We start from the raw sequence: 10,837 nt of genomic DNA on the forward strand, positions 1-10,837 counted from the left end.
CAAATGGCAAGATTTCATTCTTTTTTATAGCTGAGTAGTATTTAATTGTACCTATCTGTGTATCTATCTCACATTTTCTTTATCTGTTCACCCATTGATGGACACTTGGGTTGTTTCTACATCTTGGCTATTGTAATAATGCTTCAATAAGCATAAGGGTACATATATCTTTTCAATTAGTGTATTTATTTTCTTCAGATATATACCCAGAATTATGTTGCTGGATCATATGATAGTTTTATTTTTAGTTTTTGAGAAATCTCCATACTGTTTTCCATTGGGGCTACATCATTTTCCACTCCCACCAATACTGCATGAAGGTTCTCTTTTCTCCACCTCCTTGCCAACACTTATCCTTTTGATAATAACCATCCAGACAGGTATGAGATGTGGTTTTGATTTGCATTTTCCTGATGATTAATGAGTTGAGCATCTTCTCATGTGCCTGTTGGTCATCTGTATGCTTTCTCTGGAAAAATGTCTATTCAGGTCCTCTACCTATTTTTTGATTGGATTGTTTTTTGCTTGTTTGTTTTGTTTTGTTATTGAGCTGTATGATTTCTTTATATATTTTGGATATTAACTTCTTATTCTATGTATGATTTGCAAATATCTTCTCCCTTTCAAAGTTTCTTACTTTGATGTAGTCCTATTTGCTTTTCTTTGCTTTTGTTGTCATTGCCTTTGGAGTAGGATCCGAAAGAACATCTCCAGAAGGGATGCCAAGGAGCTTATTGCTTTTTTTTCTTCTAGGATTTTTATTGTTTCTAGTCTTACATTAAAGTCTTCAATCCGTTTTGAGTTAATTTTTGTGTATGGTGTAAGATAGTGGTCCAGTTTCATAGTTTTTAGATGTGGCTGTCACCGAGGTCCTTGTCAACCATGACAGCAATGCCATACCCCAAGTAATTAGTGTAGCAAAATCATTGGATGTATGATTTTTAACTGACTGAGTGTATAATTTACTTATTGTGTGGGCAACTTCTTATATAAATCCTCCAAATCTCTCCCTCCTGGTATCACACTTTTAGGTAATCCCCTACTCTTGAGTGTAAGCTGGACTTAGCAAGTTGCTTTGAATGAATAAAATACGGCAAAATTAATGGGAAATCACTTCTATGATTAGTTTACAAAGAATTCCTAGCACTCTTTTGCACTTCCTCTGCTTGCTTGTTATGATGAAGTAAGCTGCACTACGGAGAGGCCCATATGGCAATAAACTGAGGGTAGGCTTTTAGCAACAGCCAAAGAGAAAGTGAAGCCCCATTTGCAAGAGGTTGCAAAGAACTGAATCTTGCCAACAACCATATCAGAGAGCTTGGACATGGATCCTTCTCTCGTTGAGCCTTCAAAGAAAACCTCAGCCTCAGCTGTCATCTAAGAGTAGTCTTATGAGAAACTCTCATTTAGGGAACCAAGAAAAGCCATGACCAGATCTCACAAACATTGTGATATTATAAATGTTGTTGCCTTAATTCACGAAATTTTGGGATAATTTGTTACACAACAATAGATAACTCCCCACAGTTGTATTTGCTGTTAGAAATAATGCTGAGGGGGTGCCTGGGTGGCTCAATCAGTTAAACATCTGACTCTTGATTAGGCTCAGGTCATGATCTTAGAGTGTGAGATGAGCAGTGCATTGGGCTCCACACTGGGCATAGAGCCCCTCTCCTTCTGCCCCTCCTTCTGCCTCTCCTTCTGCCCCTCCCAACCTCCTCCTCATATGCAGGCTCTCTCTCTCTCTCTCTCAAAATAAATAAATAAATAAATAAATAAATAAATAAATAAAGCTGAAGTAAATAGCTTTGGGCACATCTTCTTCATCTTCAGAAGTGAATTTCCAGAAGTAGAGCTGAGTCTAAAGGTATGAGCGGTGCTCCCTTTAGTAGTGCATCTAATAAAAACTTGAAATGATTCAGAGAAGATTAACATGGCCCCTGCATAAGGATGACATGCAAATTCATAAAGTGTTCCATAGGTTTTGCAAAGCCCTAAAAGCAATTCAATGGAGGAAGGATAGCCTTCTCAACAAATGGTGCTGTAGTGATGGGACATCCGTAAGTAAGACAATGAACCTCAGCCTGAACTTCATGTCTTGTACAGAAAATTAACTCAAAATGGATGCTGGACTTCAATTAAAAACATGAAATTATAAAATCTTTAGGAAAAACAGAAAGAAAAACACTTTGGCATCTAGGACTAGTCAAAAAGTTCTTAGACTTGACACCAAAAGCACAGTCTAGAAAGAAAAAGAAATGATCAATTAAACCTCATCAAAGTTAAAAATGTATCTTTTGTGAAAGTCTAAGTGAAGAAGATGAAAACAAGCAACATACTGGGAGGAGATATTTATAAATCACATGTCCCACAAAGGAATAGTATCTAGAATATATAAAGAACACTGAAAACTCAGTAGAAAAAGAAATCAAATTAGAAAATGGGCAAAAGGCACAAACAGACTTTTCAATGAAGATGATATGCAGATGGCAAACACACATATGAAAGATGTTCAGCATTATGAGCCATCAGGGAATGCAAATTAAAACCATAATGAGATATCACTACATATGGATCAGAATGGAGAAAATAAAAAACAGTGACATTACCAAATGCTGGCAAGCATGCCGAGGCACTCGATTACTAATACATTGTTGGTAGGAATATAAGATGATATACCCACTCTTGAAAACAGTTTGGCAGTTTCTTATAAAACTAAACATGAAATTACCATATGAATAAAAACTCTACTCTTGGACATTTATCCCAGAGAAACAAAAACTCTTCATAAAAGCACCTGTAGGTCAACGCTCAGAGTGGCTTTATTCACAATAGCCCCAGACTAGAAACAGCTCTGATGTCTGTCAGTGAGTGAATGGTTAAATTGTGGTACATATATACATGGACTATTACTCAGCAATACAAATAAGAGGACTGTTGATACATACAATGACTTAGATGGGTCTCCAGGGAATTATTTTGAGTGAAAAAAAATCTAATCTCCCAATGCCACATACCATGTGATTCTTTGATATAACATTTTTGAGATGACAAAATTTTATAAATGGAGAACATAGTAGTTTCAAGGGGTTCGGGATGGGGGAACAGAGATTGGGGGGGAGAAGAATAGGATTGTAAAAGGGCAAAATGAGGGATTCTGGTGTTGATGGAATCGTTTCGTATCTTGACTGTGGGGATAGATGTATAAACCTATACATGTGATTAAATGGTATAGAACTAAATACACATCTACACTCAAATGGACACAGGTAAAACTGGGAGTGTCTGAATGGCGTTAGTGGATTGTATCAATGTCAATATCTTGGTTGTGATATTAGTTTGCAAGATGTTGCCACTGGTGGAAACTAGGGAAGAGACATACGGATCCCTCTCTATTATTACTCTCAGCTGAATGTGAATCTACATTTATCTCAATAAAACTTTCCATTTTAAAATGGGATGAGCATTTTTACACTTTTAAACATATAGACAAATTTTACTCTAAGAAGAACACAATAGTTTTTACTTCTACTCACCATATAAATGAGTTACTTCACCAGCACACTCGCTATTACAGCTCTGTCAATTCTTAGCCCATGTTAACATGATAGGAAATTCTATGCAACCAACATGAAGCAGGAAAAGAAAGTTGTTTTGTAATGATAACAAATTCACTTCTCCACAATTGTATAAGAATTACACAATTCTTATATAATTAATGACTTTTTAATTCCTTCCACGACATTGCAGACAGGTATCAAGTAAAACTCCATGACAATAACATGGCATTTTCTTTTTGGAAATTAGGAGATCAGGCAGATAATAACAATAGAGAAACACTTAAAATACTACCAAAAAGGTTGATTCCATGTCTAAATCAAAACCTGTATGTGACTGTATCTGTATATTTGTATCAAATAACCAAAATTACTCACTTTCACATGTCTGTGGGATATTAAGAATTAAACACACACACAGCAGACAACTTTAAAAAACCTAAAGAATAGAAACCATTCAAGCCAAATTATCAGACCATAATGTAGTCAAAGCAGAAAAAAAGAAAACTTTGGGCTGAAAAAATTCAGTCTGATTGCAACTTGAAAATAGTGTCCTGAATCCTCATATATTAAAGAAGGAACCCAAGCTGAAGGCATGCTTCATTTGTAAACACTAAATGTTGAAAGTAAACGACTGAGTTATTCCATTAAAGAGGCTATAAATTGAAAAAAGGAAAACAAAACACCGTGGTGCATGCAGACATGGCCACAAATTCCTCCCCTCCCAGTGTCCACGCTCTCAGGTGTCTCCTCCCACACTGGCTGCTCTCGGCCACGGGACCTGCTTTAGCCAATGGACACTGGGAGATATGCTCCAGGCTGAGACTTGAGAAGCACATCCAGCCTCACTGTCTTGCTCGGACCACCATGTAATGAGGCCAGGGCTAGGCGGCTGCATGATGACCACCATGTGGCCCAGTCAGCCTCGTCACCCTGGCCAATAACCTGCCACCTGCTAGCCACATGACCGAGGCCACCTTAGATCTTCCAGACACCCGCCCACTCACTAGCTGATCAGAGATGCATGAGCGAGCCTAGCGGTGAATGAGCTGAGCCAGTCTGGACCAGAAGAACCACTCAGCCAACCCACAGAAGCATGAGCTCAGTGCATGCTGGTTGTATTTAAGTCATGTGTCTTGGGGTGGTTTGCTGCACAGCAAAGGCAGTGGCATGAAAACATAAGGGTAAAGAGAAAAGGCAGTTGTCACAGAAAGTCCACAGGTGTCATTGCTCTTGCACTGTCTGTGTTTAGGAAATGAGATGCTATGCAAACGGTCTTAAATGGTCTGCGTGGGGCTACGGAATTCTAAGCAGGTGCCCAGGGTCAGGCTAAGAGCAGGAAATAGCCCTTATGGCATCCCTGTTTCTTCCTGCCCTATGTCTGTTTTTCACATGGGTTTATGGGCCACTTTCTCCGAGGACAGGATGGTCAACAAGGGGATAGGCAGGGTCCTGGTCTCCATGCTAGGGTCCTAGGACTAAGTGGAAACAAGGCCAGGTAAGGGAAGTGATCTGGGCAGTGAGGAGTCCGGCTGAACCAAGAGTCAGCTCACAGACTGACCTCAAGGCCAAGTGGTCCATGGTGGGTCCTCCACACATGTCGATGAATGTGTACACATTGGAAACATCATGTGCACGTGAGGTGTGGTGATGCTAAAGTGCCCAGGATTATCCTCTGGGTGATTCAGGTTTCTCCGGGCTTAGAGCAAACATGTACAGAAGAACCCAGAATCCTGTGCAGATGGGGTTGCAGAGCCGGCTGGCTTAGTCTCAAGCCATCTGAACGGAAGTCAAGGATTTCTGCAGGGACCCAGCTTCCACAGGTGCTCCTGCAGCATCGTAAACAAGATGGAAGGGACAAGCTACATCTGTCTGTTTGTAATAAAAAAAAAAAAAACCCTTAAGAACAGGCAAGATGGTGCAGAGGAACCACATCTGTCGCAGTGAGACAAGCGGCCGCCAGCAGTTTTTATTTGGCTTTGTTTGTGCAGCTGAGAGGCGGGCCTGCTGGGAGGTTACAGTGCTGGCTTCCTGAGTGCCAGCAGCAGGAGACGATTAGAGCCATGCCCGGCCCTGCAGGATCACGAGCCGTACCGGCCCTTTCTGAGGGGGCTGGTGACCTGCCCTTGGCCCCAGCTGATCACTGCCCCCAGGGCAACATCACCCCTGCCTTCACATTGTGCACAGGCTTACGAGATGGGGAAGGTCCCTGGGAATCCCACAAAGATGATGAGACAAGATTCAAAATCAAATTCTCTTTTCCAAAAACAACCATGCAAATGTAAGTTGGATTTTACATGTCTTCCTTCCTGATTTGGGGATCTGGACGTTCTGGGTAAGGTCACTACCACTGTGCTTTCCTTGCTTGCAGCCCTGGGCGGCCCACACATTTGTAAATAGGCCAGCTCGGCGGTGCAAGAGCTCAGCCTGCTTTGTATTTGAAGGGGTCCCTCACCTCGGAAGATGTCTGGAGCTCCACTGTCCTCAGGTCATTCATTCAGTAACCCACTGGTCAGTAAACTCAACTCCAGAGGATTTCCAGAGATTCCTTCAAACGGTCAGTGTCTCTTGCAAGGTCTTCCGATTCTTCAAAGACCTGCATTTGTGCACCTCTGCGGCAGGGGGACCCAGGGGGGTGACCCACATGATGACTCACACTGCCAGCATTTGGCACTTTTTAGTTTTTTGAGCCCTATATAAACTCTGAGTTAAAAGAATTAGAAGTCAGGATGAGCAGTAAAAATCAATCAAAGAAACGAGCAAATGAAGAAAAATCTAGAATTTCCGTGGGCAGTTTGGGTGGGCACATGCTGCCGCCTAGTCGGGGACATGTGTGTGCTCCCTCACCGATCCCAGGAATTGCATGCCTTCCGTCTCTCTGCAAACCTCGGTCCTTCTGCTTCTGAGCTTTGTTATCAAACCTGAACCACGGCTTATTCTCACAGCTTCTCCTCCAGCTTCCAGTGCACTGAAAGGCTCTGGGGACCTGGCACATCTTCCATTCATCTGCCCAGCTTCCCTCTGCCCGTTTTGTCCTGCATTTTCACCGGGTGGCCACTGACACAAGAAGCTCCAAGATGCTCGCACGTCCTGAGCCAGAGTGTTTGTGAACACTGGTATTGCCAAGGCGGTCCCGGTTGACCCATCTGCCCATAAGAGGAAAGACAGCACCTTCCCTTAGCTTTGAGTTGAATGTATTTTTGTTCTATGAGCCGCAAAAGTCCAGAGCCATAGTGCCTATCTAAAAATCTAACCATATCAAAAGAAAACCTGTGCTCTATAAACAAGATTAGCTATCTCCCAATTTCGGTGTATAAATTGGCTCTCCATTTAGGCTTCCTCCTCTGCAGTACTCCTTCATTACAAACCATCATTGCATCAGGATAACATTGGAAAACAGAAGAGCAACACAACAAAATACTTAATTTCATTAATCTGTTTAGCAATACCAATATAATGAGGCATAATATTGATTTTCTTACTTAGGATTTTAAAATCTCTACTTCTTTCCACAGAATTAAATGCTTCAAACTGATATTCCACCTCTTTACAGTCGCATCTTTAATTTAGTTGTTATAATTAGGCATTAAAGGGTGTCAGTGCGATAGCCAGTTAGAGACCATTCTGTTCTGCTTGTCTTGATTATCACAGTTTAGATGTAAAGTAAATTAGAATGAAAGACTATACAGTCCAATTACAGATAAAAGCAGCAAACTGCACTGTTGTAATTAGATGCCAGGACTATTTTTCTTAGATTTTGTATCTCTCAGGGCCCTTCTTGTAGCTACTTGGCTGAAGCCACTGCTAAAAGATTGCAGAATGGATCAGAGTCGTTGCAGCCATATTGTCTCTTGCAAAACTTGAGCTTCTGACTGGGAACCTTTCTCAGCCAGAGCCCATGTTCTGGACTTGCTGGGGTTTTTCTCCCTTGGGGCTGGGGGTCTGCAGCCATCCCTGCCTTCACTGCCTGGGAAGCTCAGGTTGTGCATGCACATGTCATGTGCATGCACACTCAGAACATGAGGACATGTGCGTGCACACCCAGAACGTGAGAGCATGTGCGTGCACACCTGAAGTACAAGGGTCAGTTTCTTTGTGTGTCTGTCTGGCTGCTTCTACCCCTCATCCTCCTCTCCTTCCTCCTTGATGTCAAGTCTTGGGTATCACCCTGATTTGGGGGCCCAGAATGGTGGTCAAAACTAGGCTTTCAACCCTGGTGTGGCATTTTCTAGAAGCGCAGATATGCTAGGGGGTGCTTTCCTGTAAGGGCTGCTTATCTTTGAACAGAGAAAACTGGCCATGTCAAATGTGGCCACAACAGTAACTTGGAGATAGCAGGACCCATTCATTCATTTAACAAACATGCACTGACTGCCCGCCCTTCCAGGTTTGAGGCTGGACGGTGGGTTCACAGACACATACCTGCTGGGGGTGGAGACTCAAGGTCTGGCGCATGTGGGGCAACCATGGAAGAGATAGTTAGAGTACACTGTGGGGTAAACCTCTGTGTCCTATGAGTAACAAAGCATGACACCATTCCCATGTAAGAGGTGAGAAATATCTACCTCCACCTTAGGTTATGATACCTGAGTTGTTTTTTTAAACATTTTATTTATTTATTTTAGATAGAGAGCACAAGCATGAGCATGAGCAGGGGTAGAGGAGGGGCAGAGGGAGAGGGAGAAGCAGGCTCTCTGATTGAGCCTGATGCGGGGTTCGATCCCAGGACCCTGAGATCATGACCTGAGCCAAAGGCAGACGCTTAACCGACTGAGCCACCCAGGCGCCCTGATACCTGAGTTGTTTTGAAGGGTGAGAGGGGGGAATTATTTAGGTGGGTGGAGACGAAGCAGGGAGTTCCAAAAGGAAAACCATCTTCAAGTCAAAGGGAAAGAGGTGGTCTCAGGTGCCAGTGTGGTGGGAAATGAAACCACATGCAGTAGGCAGGCTGGGCCACGAAAGATCCTATGAACAAAACTGAAGGAAATGGCTCAGTTAATGACTCTGTCATGGGAAAAAGTCGTGGGTACCTCCTGGCATTGGACTAGATTCCCCGGTCCCTGGTCCTATTGAAATCCTGGCACAGACTGGCATCTCTGACCTCCCATTTCCATGTGATTACTTTGAATTAGCCCCGGGGTTCCAATGGGGAAGACCTTGGTTTGTGGGTCTGTTAGAGGGACCCATGGTGCCCTGAGAGTGTCTAGATGCTCGGATAATGGCTTGTTGGAATCTAGGGGTAGGGGGTGGGACTCATAAGAGAGATCTGTCACTGCAGAGGGCATAAATGGCTAATGTGTATCCCAATAACATCCTTTATGAGGAGAGCCAAAAGCAATACCAAAAAGTGTCTCTGACCCCTAACGGCCTTTGGGATTACAAGTCCAGCTTCTAGGAGAGACCCACTGTTAATTTAGGAAAATTCCTTTTTTCCATGATGAATTAATTTCCTAAAGATCATTTAAGGTATGATCCAGGCATATATTTTCTTTTGCGACCAAACGGATCTGACCTCTTACTAATTTTGCCTACAATTAGTTTGGTGTAATTACCGCCACTTACAATTCAGTCTGCTTTCACTAAAAAAAATTATTGTTCATGGGGTCATAAAACTCTTTAAAAATTGCTTAATGAAAAATGGAGCCTTGGGAATGTCGCACAAGATAAGCCCAGCCATTAAATCCAGGACTTCCTGTGTGCATGAGGTAGTAGTTTGTGCCGGAGGCGCAATAGCAGTGTGTGTGTGTGTGTGTGTGTGTGTATGTGTGTGTGTATGTGTGTGTGTGGGGGGGAGGTGTGGAGCAGCATTCTTTGGGAGAGCTCTCTTTCGTCAAGTGTCCTCTGTGGTCCTGGGCATGTGCATTGTAGCCCAGCAGGACTTGAGATGCCAGTTCAAAACAGGATAAGCAATATGCTGTGTTTTTATCTCCTGCTTGTTTCCTGATGGGTCAGAATAAACAGATCCAACCAGAAGATAGAAATAAGGAGGGAGCAGCATAGAGGAACAAATACTGTCCTCCAGGCCAGTTTCATCCTTCAGGTTAGATATGGGGTGAGCTTGGCCCATTCTGCCATGTTCCCTGAATGGAGACCTCACATTCTCTCCAACACACATCTCTGAAGTGTGACGAGTGCACCGGCTAACTTTGTTTTCATGTTCTGGGCGCGCACACACATGCTCTCATGTTCTGGGTGTGCATGCAATGCTCTCACGTTCTGGGTGTGCACACACACGCTCTCATGTTCTGGATGTGCATGCACATTCGCCCGGCCCCCATTCCCAGGGTGGTCCCCAGAGTGTTCTCTAGGTTCCCAAACTGTTTGGCCTGTGAAGGTAAATCCAACAAAAGTCCAAAGGTCATGTCAGTACTCTCCATAAAGGGCTTCCCATCACATTCACAATAAAACCCAAACTCCTTGCAGACTCCATGAAGTCACTGTGATCTGACCTGTCCTGTCGTCTGGGCTCATCTGCCCCGTCTCTGCCCCCCCGCCCGACCTCACTCTGGCCACACCAGCCAGCCCTAAAGGAGCCCGGGCTGTGCCCTGCCTGGGGGCTCCCCAACACCTCTTCGTGACTCCGTTCCTAGAGGGGATTCCCAGAGAGGCCACCCTGCTCACCCCCATGGCTCCGTGTGCCCTCACCTGCCTTCATGCCATCATGGCACCTGCCACTGCTGACCTTAGGCCCGAGACTGGGGGTTCTGATGGAAGTCTGCTCCCCTGCAGCTCTATGATCTTGAGCAAGTCACCTGGCCCTTCCATGTCCCACTCTCCTCATCTGAAATGAGGGAAGACAGTACTTCCTCATACTGTGGGTATAAGGTATCAAAAGAGGCAACACCTGTAAAGAGCTTAGAATGGCATTTGGCAGAGAGAATCATTAACTTATTTATGATTACATTTATATAATATGTAATTATATAATTTGTATAGTATACCTTTAATATGTAATACTGATTAGTAGTAGTATGTTATTTCCTATTAGCCAAAGCCGAAGCCTGCACGCAACTCAAACTAGGGATGGAAGCGCACATCCCAACCTGTATTCCATGTTGTGCCATCCAAATGACACACGATTTTGCATGAGTGCGGAGTATGATCTTTTTATAAATGTATGACCCCCAACTTTGTTATCCCCTGCAGCACTTTTTAAAATGAAGGGATATTTGGCAAAAGTAAGCCACTGTCTGCCTAACTTAAGTCAAGAACCCCGTGCCTGACTGGCCCCATTTTGTTCCAAAATTCTCTGAGAAATATAATTACATTGGCTATGGGAT

At 43.5% G+C, this 10,837-nt stretch overlaps 1 non-coding gene across 1 annotated transcript; it reads left to right on the top strand.

Annotated features, from left to right (window-relative positions):
- The first annotated feature begins 1,876 nt into the window (after window positions 1-1,876).
- LOC112810831 (U6 spliceosomal RNA) lies at window positions 1,877-1,985 on the top strand. Its single transcript, XR_003204899.1, has one exon. It is a non-coding gene; the product is annotated as a U6 spliceosomal RNA (small nuclear RNA).
- Window positions 1,986-10,837: the final 8,852 nt, after the last annotated feature.

This window comes from Callorhinus ursinus, unplaced genomic scaffold (assembly GCF_003265705.2).
Source record: "Callorhinus ursinus isolate GAN/ISIS: 27379988/994484 unplaced genomic scaffold, GSC_fseal_2.0 scaffold61, whole genome shotgun sequence".
Classification (NCBI taxonomy): domain Eukaryota; kingdom Metazoa; phylum Chordata; class Mammalia; order Carnivora; family Otariidae; genus Callorhinus; species Callorhinus ursinus.